The sequence below is a fragment of the Colias croceus genome, chromosome 3 (genome assembly GCF_905220415.1).
Source record: "Colias croceus chromosome 3, ilColCroc2.1".
In the NCBI taxonomy this organism is placed as follows: Eukaryota; Metazoa; Arthropoda; class Insecta; order Lepidoptera; family Pieridae; genus Colias; species Colias croceus.
In genome coordinates, this window is record NC_059539.1 from 5037227 (window position 1) to 5047662 (window position 10436).

The 10436-nt window shown below is 33.2% G+C and overlaps 1 protein-coding gene across 6 annotated transcripts in view; it reads right to left on the reverse strand.

The window, feature by feature from the left end:
- The window catches only part of LOC123705874 (protein muscleblind), a 112139-nt gene extending 109109 nt beyond the window's left edge, over positions 1-3030 (reverse strand). For all 6 annotated transcript variants that reach the window (XR_006753346.1, XM_045654951.1, XM_045654950.1 and 3 more), the window contains exon 1: positions 2861-3030. The gene's annotated coding sequence lies outside the window, so the exon portion shown is untranslated. The remainder of the gene's footprint in view (positions 1-2860) is intronic.
- Positions 3031-10436: the final 7406 nt, after the last annotated feature.

Sequence of the window (10436 nt, forward strand, 5' to 3'; positions counted from 1 at the left end):
AATAAAATTAAAGTATTCATTTGTTCAATTATAGGAAGGTTGTGCTACCGAAATCATCATGAGTACACAAGATAGCGCATGATCTCATTGCTCAAGCAAATATTATTAAAACAAATGGCATAACATTATGTTAAGTTTTAGATGAAGATGAGCATAATGAGTGAGTCCCAGTAGCCAAACAAAGTACGGAGGTAGTGGAGCGCGGCTCGCCACTGTCCGAATGGCTCAATTACACTTAATTCGCAACGCACACACATTCAGGCCGAGTTGCATGCATGTAGTCTACATTAATGTATGTAAATGCATGCGACCGGCCGCGGCCGCCCGCCGACGCTCACAATATTGCGACATTAAACGGAATATGGCTGACGAGACGGACATTTTCGACAAAAGTCGACATTTGCAAACGTTATGCAATCATTCACGAGCACTTAACGTATTCATATAATAGTTAAATACCGTGTTTGCGAAATTATCGTCGGATTTAACGTTCAATATGTTTATTTGGGGGAAAATGCTACATCATTTTCAATATGATATTGGATAAGGTAGATTAATTAATTAAAAATATTCAACACATGGCAACATCTTTTTATGCCGAGATTTTAGTGCCAATTTAAATTGAATCTCCAAAAAAAATTTATTATCAATCTGATGATGTTTTTTTTTTCAAATAGGTTGTAATCTATACTAATATTATAAAGCTGAAGAGTTTGTTTGTATGTTTGTTTGTTTGAACGCGCTAATCTCGGGAACGACTGGTCCGATTTGAAAAATTATTTCGGTGTTAGATAGCCCATTTATCGAGGAAGGCTATAGGCTATACAGAGTTACTTGTAAAATACCAGCAATCTCGCAGGAAAAGATAGCTAACATCATAAGTAACAACATATTTTGTTCTACGACTATTGGCATAACGCAATAAATTATTTTTAATATAACAATATTAACTATTTGTTTACTATAACAATATTTTTATTTTAATTATCTAAGATGTCGTGTTTTTTTAATATAACTACTAATAACTATTCCCAAAAAAAAAAAAAAACTTTTTGATTGATTTATAAATAATGTTTTTCAAGCAATTTAAAAAGATAATATTATATAACTTATACCTACATACTATATCTGTATATAAATTGATAAAAATTCTTACGAATTATACACGTGACTCAGTCATATTATATTATTTTACCTGATATAAAAAAAAATCTGTTCACGCTACCTAAGTACCTATTTATATTTTTTAATCAGCTGCTTGAAAGAAAAAGTTCTTTGTACCTACTTTTAATTACCGTAATTGTGTATGTACATACCTAGTACCTCTGCGATTAGCTATATTTATTTTAGTTTAATAATTGTGGCTTACGCGAAGATGATTTAACATCTGCATGCCAAAATTGTATAATCATAAATGTGTAACATAGTCAAGTCATCATAATATAAAATAATCTATACAATATATAATATAATAAATCTGTAGAAGGGTCAATTCTGTACATTGAAAATATTGAAAAAATAAATAGCAGGGGGTGTTACTGGATCGATACCAAACCCAAATATGTGATTAAAAAAATTTTTGTCTGTCCGTCTGTCTGTCTGTCTGTATGTTCAGGCATCACGTGAAAACTAACGGTTCGATTTCGATGAAACTTGGTATTGGTATACCTTATTATCCTGGGCATAAAATAGGATACTTTTTATCCCGAAAAAATACGTAGAAAAAAAATAAATCGTAATTTTTCTTAATTTTTCCGCGCGGACGGAGTCGCGGGCGGAAGCTAGTATAAAATATATTCATACATTTAAGCAAAACAATTATTACTTAAATATAAAACTTTTTTTGCAGTGTTTTTACTAACTTCAGAGATTTAGTGAAGCTTCGGTGAAAGAGACTGCAAGTCGCAAAAATACTGCGCGGGCGCATCCAAAAAAGTTTTTAGGTACCTACCTAGGTATTTTAGTGACGTGTGAAGTTGATAAAAAAAAACAGAAATCACAAATTAAAATGTGTACCTAATATGTTTAATGTACGCGTTGTACTTAGGTATATAATTATAATAATTGTGTTATAAGTACCTAGTACTGATATTAATTTAACAATCAGATTTAAAAGATGAATAATTTATTGATGCATGTAGGTCATAGGTACCTGCCTGCTTTACTCATGTACCTCTTATCAATAAATGAGTTGAAATTAGGTACTTACCTAGGTATGTAGTTATCATGTGAAAATGGCGAAAAAATTACAAATTACGAAAATTCATTCATACCTACCTAAGTTAAATATCTTTTTACATGCTATAAATAGGTAATATTCAATTTAACTAAAACTTAAAACGACACATGCAAGTAATATACCTAGTTGCTTAGTAAAAAATCTCCAAAATTCATTCGGCAACTATTCGTAGAAGTTGAACTGCAATGTGACCACTAGCGCCCCCTATAGGATTCTCGGACAATGCCATTGTTTTATCAAGCAAGCATTGTCATGGTGATTCACTAGATATCAACATTATAACTCATTACGATTCAACCAAGAAAAATGAATTACTTTGCACTAAATATTGGTCAAATCTTGTGGGTTCATGCTTCAAAAGAACATAAATCGCTTCATGGTGTAAGTTTATTGATAATTTCGTTTATTACCATCCTTGTAACATGACATGTTTCACTAAACAGTTTATAGAATCTCGCACTAAAATGACCATACATTAAAAAGGCGTTAACGTACACTTGACCTCTATACATTATTGTGTGCCTCCATATTAAGATATTATAACTTACACACAAAATAATAGCGAATACGTCACGTTTCAGAGGTTATGTCCACGACAAACAAAAATACAAAGGCGTTTACCTTGTTGTATCTGATGTTTTGCAGCAAGCACCACTATAACAACGCACAATATCTTTCACTAAAAGGTTATTAAATAAAATTTATTTAAAAAATTGGTTTACATCACAGAAATAACAAAATAAAACGGAAAACATTGAAAGCGGGCAAGAAGCGCGATACGAAACCACAAGCTAAGCAGCAGCTGACTACGAGCGCATGCTCCTTGTAACATTGTCAAGACGTCTGTCAAGTTATATTTTATGGAAAATGTGTAATTTTAGAAACAGTTAACAAAATTAAATATGCAGCGAAGTTTAGATATAAAGTGTGTTAGTATTGTAATTTTTTTCTTTTAACTTTACATAATTTACATTAATGATTTTGTTATAGAAAAATATAAAATTATGTAGATTTATGTTTAATATAATAACACAATAATTTTAAAACATATTTTACTATTAATTATTGAAGTAAATAATACTTTTAAATTGAAATGGCGGTTTTGCAAAACTTTGACGTTCATACAAAGTTATATGAACGGCTGCGCAACGTGGAGGAGTGGTGTGGGCGCGCACTAGCGTCGACAGGGTTGCCCTCTAGCGGGCATATTGTGAATTATCGATTCTCCGCGTGCCGCGCCGTCCGCCATTGGCTTGGTTCTGCTCAGTAATTGGTTTATGTAGCTCGTTCGTAACATGAATTCAAATTTAGCGCGCGCTGGAGCCCTCGAATGAACAAAGCAGAGTGTTTGTACAGGGAAAATTACTCGTTCCCGATAATAAAATCTAGTAAAATACTATTCAAACTTTGTTTCATTCGGTTCGATGGAAGCAAATAAATTATTATTATGCTCCATTCTCCTGCAAATATTTATTATTATTTTGGTGTACGTGTATACCTTGTGTCTTTTGTTAAACTCGCTTAATATTTGAGTAATGTTTGGTTATTCTTATTCTAATATATAAATAAATGACAATATTTCGTAAAAGTACTTGGTATTTTAAATAGATTTGTTTCAATTATAATAAATAATACCATTAAATAATATTAAAATCACTAAACGTTAAAACGTATTAGTGCCTAAACAACGGATATATTGTTATTTGTAGGTATGTGAGGCCAGGTTGATTTGTTTGGAACGTCGCCTCGCACCAGTGCTAAATTGAGAGGGAGGAGGGGGGCTGATATTTATGCACGTTAATAAGAAGCCGAGCTGCAGACAAAGCCTACCTTACTGTGTACACTGAGAATCAAAATATGTTTACAAATTGTTATGTTTTAGCGACATACCTACATTATATTAAAAAGGGAAACGTGGTTTGGAACAATAATCGTTATAGAATCGTTCTGTTGTTTCTCGTAAATATTGTATAAAAATTGTTTCAATTTGAGTTATTTTTTATTTTTGTTCTAAAGTAGGTACCTAGTAGGTTTGAGACATGTGACCTCACAAAAATTCAGAACATAAGTGACAAGTCAATGTTGTTACTTCGAGGAAAAAACAAAATAAAAAGAGCGTGTGTTCGCGTGAGAAACTTCTTTGACAAGATTTAAACATACCAAAATCGTCGTCTTACTCCATGACGTGGCGGTGTTGCCATGACGCGAACTTGGAATTTTACTCCCAACGCGCCTTCAAAAAATAAAAATAAAAATTAAAGAGTGGTTATAACTAAATAGGTAGGTACTTGCGCAAGGAAAGCCAACCTGCGATGATAGCTTGGGGACAGATCTGCAATCAGTTAACAATGCTTCACTTGCCGGTTTAAGAAAAATGAGAAGTTTTCCTTTTAAATCAATGCTTTATGATATTGCTGCATTTAATATTTCTTCTAATGTGCATGTCAGTTTAACTTTTTTGTTTACTTTCAAGAGTATGGCAATAATTTATGAAAATAATAATAATAAAATTTTGTATCTATTTATAGAATGAACAAAATTTTTTGATTATTATTAAAAAATTCAAATATCCTTTAACCTAAGCCTTTAACCATGAAAATAAATAAAATGTCATATTATAATATTATGTCATACTGTATGCTCTCCACAAAGTTAATCCAAAATAATACCGTAGATAAGCAGTTGTTCCAAAAGCGGTTGTGCTCTAGAAAAAGAAAAAGTACAGCTCTATTCATAGATTAAAAAAGTTATTCTCTAAAAATATAAAATAAAAGGAGCATGTACAATGTAAAAGCAAAAGGTAATAAAAAAGATATCCGACATAACGAAAGCGCATTATTGAAATGAAAATTCTAAAGTAAAGTTGAGGGGTTGACCCGTATTCGCATGCAGCCCGCGTTCGGCACACGTCGTGCGAGCTAAACTTTTGTACTTTACGAATATTGAAAGAATTTAAAATTTGCATCTCGACAACCTATTTACAACTATTGACATTTATGTAACACTGAGCGGAATCTAAATAAAATTAAAGTTGTGTTGTTACGTACAAATTGCATCAATTGTTTGACTTGTTATGATTATGAATTTATGAATTTTTAAATTAAAATTAATAGATGGTGTCTGTGTAAATACGTAGTACCTACCCTTAAATAACATAATATCAATTATTGTAATACTTATTAGAATTAAAATTAAAAACTTAAGTTAAAATTATTGCGATGCATTTCTACTTACTTAATGGTAAACAGTACTATCAAATTTATTTTTATTAGGTACTTAGACACGTAAGTATTCTTAGCGTGCAGAAAAACGTTGTGATAGGTATAGCAATTCATAATACGCTTACATAAGCTTAAATAAATTTAAACAAAAGCAAATGAGATGAAGACTAGTAGATTTTGCAAGTGGGTAGTTGTGAATTTTGTAGAAAACGGCGCATTATGCAGTGCACGTAGAGCGCTGTCTGCACGCGGGAGCGGCGCGGGCGGTGCGGGCGGAGCGGGCGAAGCTTGCGTGCTCTTCTATCACTGAAGCTCATATAATATTAAAGGCTCACTGTACCAAAACGTACCTACTACGGAACGTAAAATTGCTCCCTCTAAGTGTTTCTCTTTATGACGAATCGATCCTTTCCTCGGAGAAAACTAAAGCAATATTTAATGGCTCCAGAAATTTTCGTACGTGTTCTCAAAACTTTGCAACAGAAAACATTTAATCCGAAAAAGCAATCTCCAAAGAGGTAATAGGAAGAGGATTCCGTGCATATTTATTGCCGGTCTCTAAACCGTTTCTCTGGTAATTCGGTACAAGCAAAGCGACATTATTTTTGTAGTAATTTCAGCGAATGTCCTTTAAAATATTCAGAGTGCTATAGCCGAGCCCATTAACGTGCCCGGGCGCAATTCTGAGCGGGGTCTCGTCCGCAAATGGCGGTGATATCATTAACTTGACCCCCACAACTATCCGGCGCCCCGCAACTTTTTCCCAATATTATTATTACATGGGAGAGGTAAATTCGCGAAACCGCACTCTAAAAGTTTACGTCACACTTAGAGACCAAGAGGTAATTACTCCTCTGAAGCCTGGACACGATTACTAAGGTTCAGGTAGTAATAAGGTTTATTTCAGTGATAGCTCTACATATTATACGATTGTATTGCACCTAAACAATATCAAAATGGTAATTTTTCGCAATAAAATAATTTTGCAATACGAGAAGATTTCAGATTATTTATATCACTCATAGCTAATATTATAAATCGCTTGGTTTACATAGAAAATAAATAGAAGTTAGAACATATTAAATACCCAATACAGTTTTTAATCAATAAAAAACTTTATAATAGATAGAAAAAAATAGTAAAATAGCAAACTATTTCAAATATTTTTATCGAATCAAATATACTATTCTTTCAAATCGAGCAAAACGTTAAATTCAAAGCTAATGATCTCTGTGGTTCCTCATTACGTTAGTTGATAATAGAGTAGACGATATAACTTCTCGGTTGGGAACCGGTAAAAAAGGTAGTGTTCAGCGTTCCCCGTGCTTCTTTCACGTAATAAGAATTTGTTTCTTTTAGCAAACTACCGCATTTTAATTTTAAATAATGTTATTTTCTGGGCTTGTAGCCTTAGACTCCACGCAGTTGTGAATAGTACTAATTGTTATAAACATTGTTTAGTATTTTATTTTTATGCTTATTTCTGTAGGAAATTGCTATTTTTTACTGTAGTGATTCGTCACCACATTTCATACCTAAAAAGTGAGCACAGAAAAGTTACCTTTTCAGCTGTGTATCATGCAAATTAGTTTGAAAAGAGTTGTAATAACATAAACATAAAGCACGTTATACATTAGCGTGAGCAATTTAAAGTTAGTTGTGGGATTGCAAATAACGTCGTCGGGTTCAAACCACAAGTTCGACCGCCCAGCCAAATTACAGACTGTCAACTCGACTCAAGTAACCTGTTGACGGACAATATACTCACTTGTGATGTTTCTCTCAGGCTTTATTGTTATGGACAGTTATTTCGGAAGCTGCAAGTGATATTATTAAACTATAAAGTTACATGAAATTAATTTGCACTACATTACGGCGTCCTCTTTGATGATATCTGTACCCAATATCAAATGCATCGATATGTTTGTATACGGTTAGATTTCCAGGGAAAAGCTCTAAGCTGTTTACTATGTGTAAAGGTAATTTAACTCATTCATAATTATTAATTAAAAATATCTTAATCTCAATGCAGTTTAAGAAGTTATTCTTAACCGGATAGAAAAATGACGTTGCGAAATAAATTTGCTATCCCGAGGGCATAATTTGTATGAGCTTAAATAAAAGTTTGTTGAAAGTTGTAAGAGATGTAGGTACTTATCCGATGTACATAATTTTCAGATAGTCTGCATCGTGAACTCGTTTCCTGAGCAGATCCAGTCCTGCGCCGCGCCGGTTTAGTTTGAAATTTCATTCTTTCCGAACACATATCTCGACTTCGTCGGGGAATCTACTTTACATTTCTCATCCTAATGGCCATTGGGAGAAAATTGGAAAGGAAGTTTCGTGTTCGCATTCTTACTCTTAGGAATCGGTTCAGACGGAAACATTTTAAAAAAGTATCTTATCAGACTTCGAATGCAAGGGAATCGGAATAAACAACGGATTACATTTTATACAGGTTGCGGTAACTTAACATTTTAACATGACTTCTATTTGTTCATTCCGAATTTTTCTTAATTTATTTATTTTTGAAGTTAAATTAAATAATTGTTATTTTTGAAAGAGACAGTTATGAAAATTCCGAAAGTTCACTCAATTTAATTAATAGCCAAGAGTAAAACAACTATGACAAGATTTTTAACACGTATAAATTCAATTTACCAATGTTGTGCATCGTAGACTCCATACGTCTTAGTTGAAACTATATGATACAGCAGCTACGACGCAGACGGCGAGAATCTTACTTGTAGGGCTGCCTCAATACAATCGTTTACTTACTCTTTAACACTAATACAATAAAATGCACACATATTTCAAGCAATATATACGAAGAACATCAATAAACACAATAAATAAAGTACAGCGGGCAACAAACGAAATGCTAAAAAGGCAAGCTTAGCTTACCTTTTTAGCATATTTTTTTATCTTCTTCCATTGCATTAATGAGAGGAAAAATCTAACAATTTATAAAGCGCAAACCACAGCCCCAGGTGGAATAGAAAATGTCTATGTGATGTGTTCTAGGAATTCCGAAGGGGTGATCAAAGGGGCTATAATGTTCAGCCCTTACTGAGGGTTCGTGCATCGATGATGCCGATGACCTCTATCGATTTGATTTCTACGAACTAAATAGCAAACGAGTTTGCAAATTGTACTAAAAACATGTTTACGTTGGAATGGAATATACATGCGAAAAGTTTTTTGGTAAAGAGTGGAGTTTAAAATGTTCAACATTTTATTTAATTGAATGGTCTACCCAAAGTTTCGTAAATGTACAAAAATGCATATTTGTTCATTATTGGTACATATTCAAATAAATATTTTAAACTGTAAAATATGATGTTATAGAAGGTAAGTATTTAAACGTAAAATAAATACCTGTTACCAATGTTATTGTTAACCTGATTGCTGCTCATGTGTCGGAACTATATCTGACTGTAATGAGGTATAGTTAAAATGTGTAGACTTTTTGTTATTGAACTGGGAGGCTGAATAAGGCTGCGACCCAATTCAACTCCAACCCCCTCGTGTTTTTGTAAAAACAAAGCGAACTATCCGTTGTTTATTAGGGTAGGTTGAGGTCGATTGTTTCAAGAGTTTCAAGAACGATTCGCTGGGGAGCGGGCGTGGTGCCTTGCGCTCGCATCATAGGATTCCAAGCTCCAAGCGCGGGTACCTACGCTCGCCTTAATTTACTGCGGTGTTAACCACGCAGCCCGCAGTTTGTATTCATTATCCACCTGGCCACCTCGCACCACGATTTAATGCTACAGAATCTCCGCTCTAATTTACCACTAATCAAATATTTACTTGGGCAACCTAATGGCAAGATTCTTGGACCGTTAAGATCATAATACAAACGTGACTGTTTAAAGTAAAGTTGCCAACATCGTTTTGACAACGATGCATTGTGAATTCAATTTAAAACACTATGAAATTCTATGCAACAAATTTTATCGGGCGTTGTCAGCGAAATGCAATTTATCATACGTTTCGCAACGCACCATCGCAAACTGTGTAATTTATTTTAAGATATACTTTGCGATTTTTCAAAATATTTACAAATTACTTTTTGAGACGCTTCCCGACGTGACTTTAGAAATACAAATACCATATTTTTGAGTTACTTATAAAGTAGATAGGTACCTAGTGGTTTATAGGTAAATGTACCTATTATAAGGTCCACACATTATGAGTGAGAAATTTAATCTTACAGTTCCTTTGTTTGGTAGTAAAGTGCGAGGTTGTAGAATCAGTTATAGTTTAAAGTACAGTGCTAAAAATCTTATTATTGATCGTTCAAAACCACGAAAACTAATGAATAATTTTTTGTATAAATGTTATAGTCATTTATATTTATAAATAAAAGAATCCGTTTCAAAGGGTAAGCAGTATTGTTCATTCTGAGCATATATGATGGAGCAATTATCCTTGGTGGAAGTTATTTTATGGCCAGCTTGGGTCCCTACGACCTCGTGGCGGCATATTTACGGGTAAGGGATCGTCTCCGATAAGTTTATTTGTTTACATTCTGGGGCATTTAGATAATTGCATGTCTTAAATACAATTTAGGAACAATTTTTAATTAATTATTAGGTCATGTAATAAAGTTATGGCCAAATAAAATGTTTTATGCAACGGATGTTAAAAGATAGAAATAATACTGTAGGTACCTACAGTACTCCAAAAGTGATAATGCGCATAGAAATCTTCGTCACAGTTCGGTAACTGTCATATTCCCGGAGCGTCCGAAGACGATATGTATATAGAGCGGTTAAATGCATTTTCTTCATGCATAATTTAGTAAAATTGTTTAGTCAAATGAAATACATTTTGGAAAAACGACAATTAGCGAAGATTCGCATGTGCATTATTAATTTTGGAGTACTGTACTACAGGCTCATATTTTGAAAGTTTTGGCGTAAGGACCACTTTTTTAATAATAATTGTGAATATAAAATAGATAGATATAATGT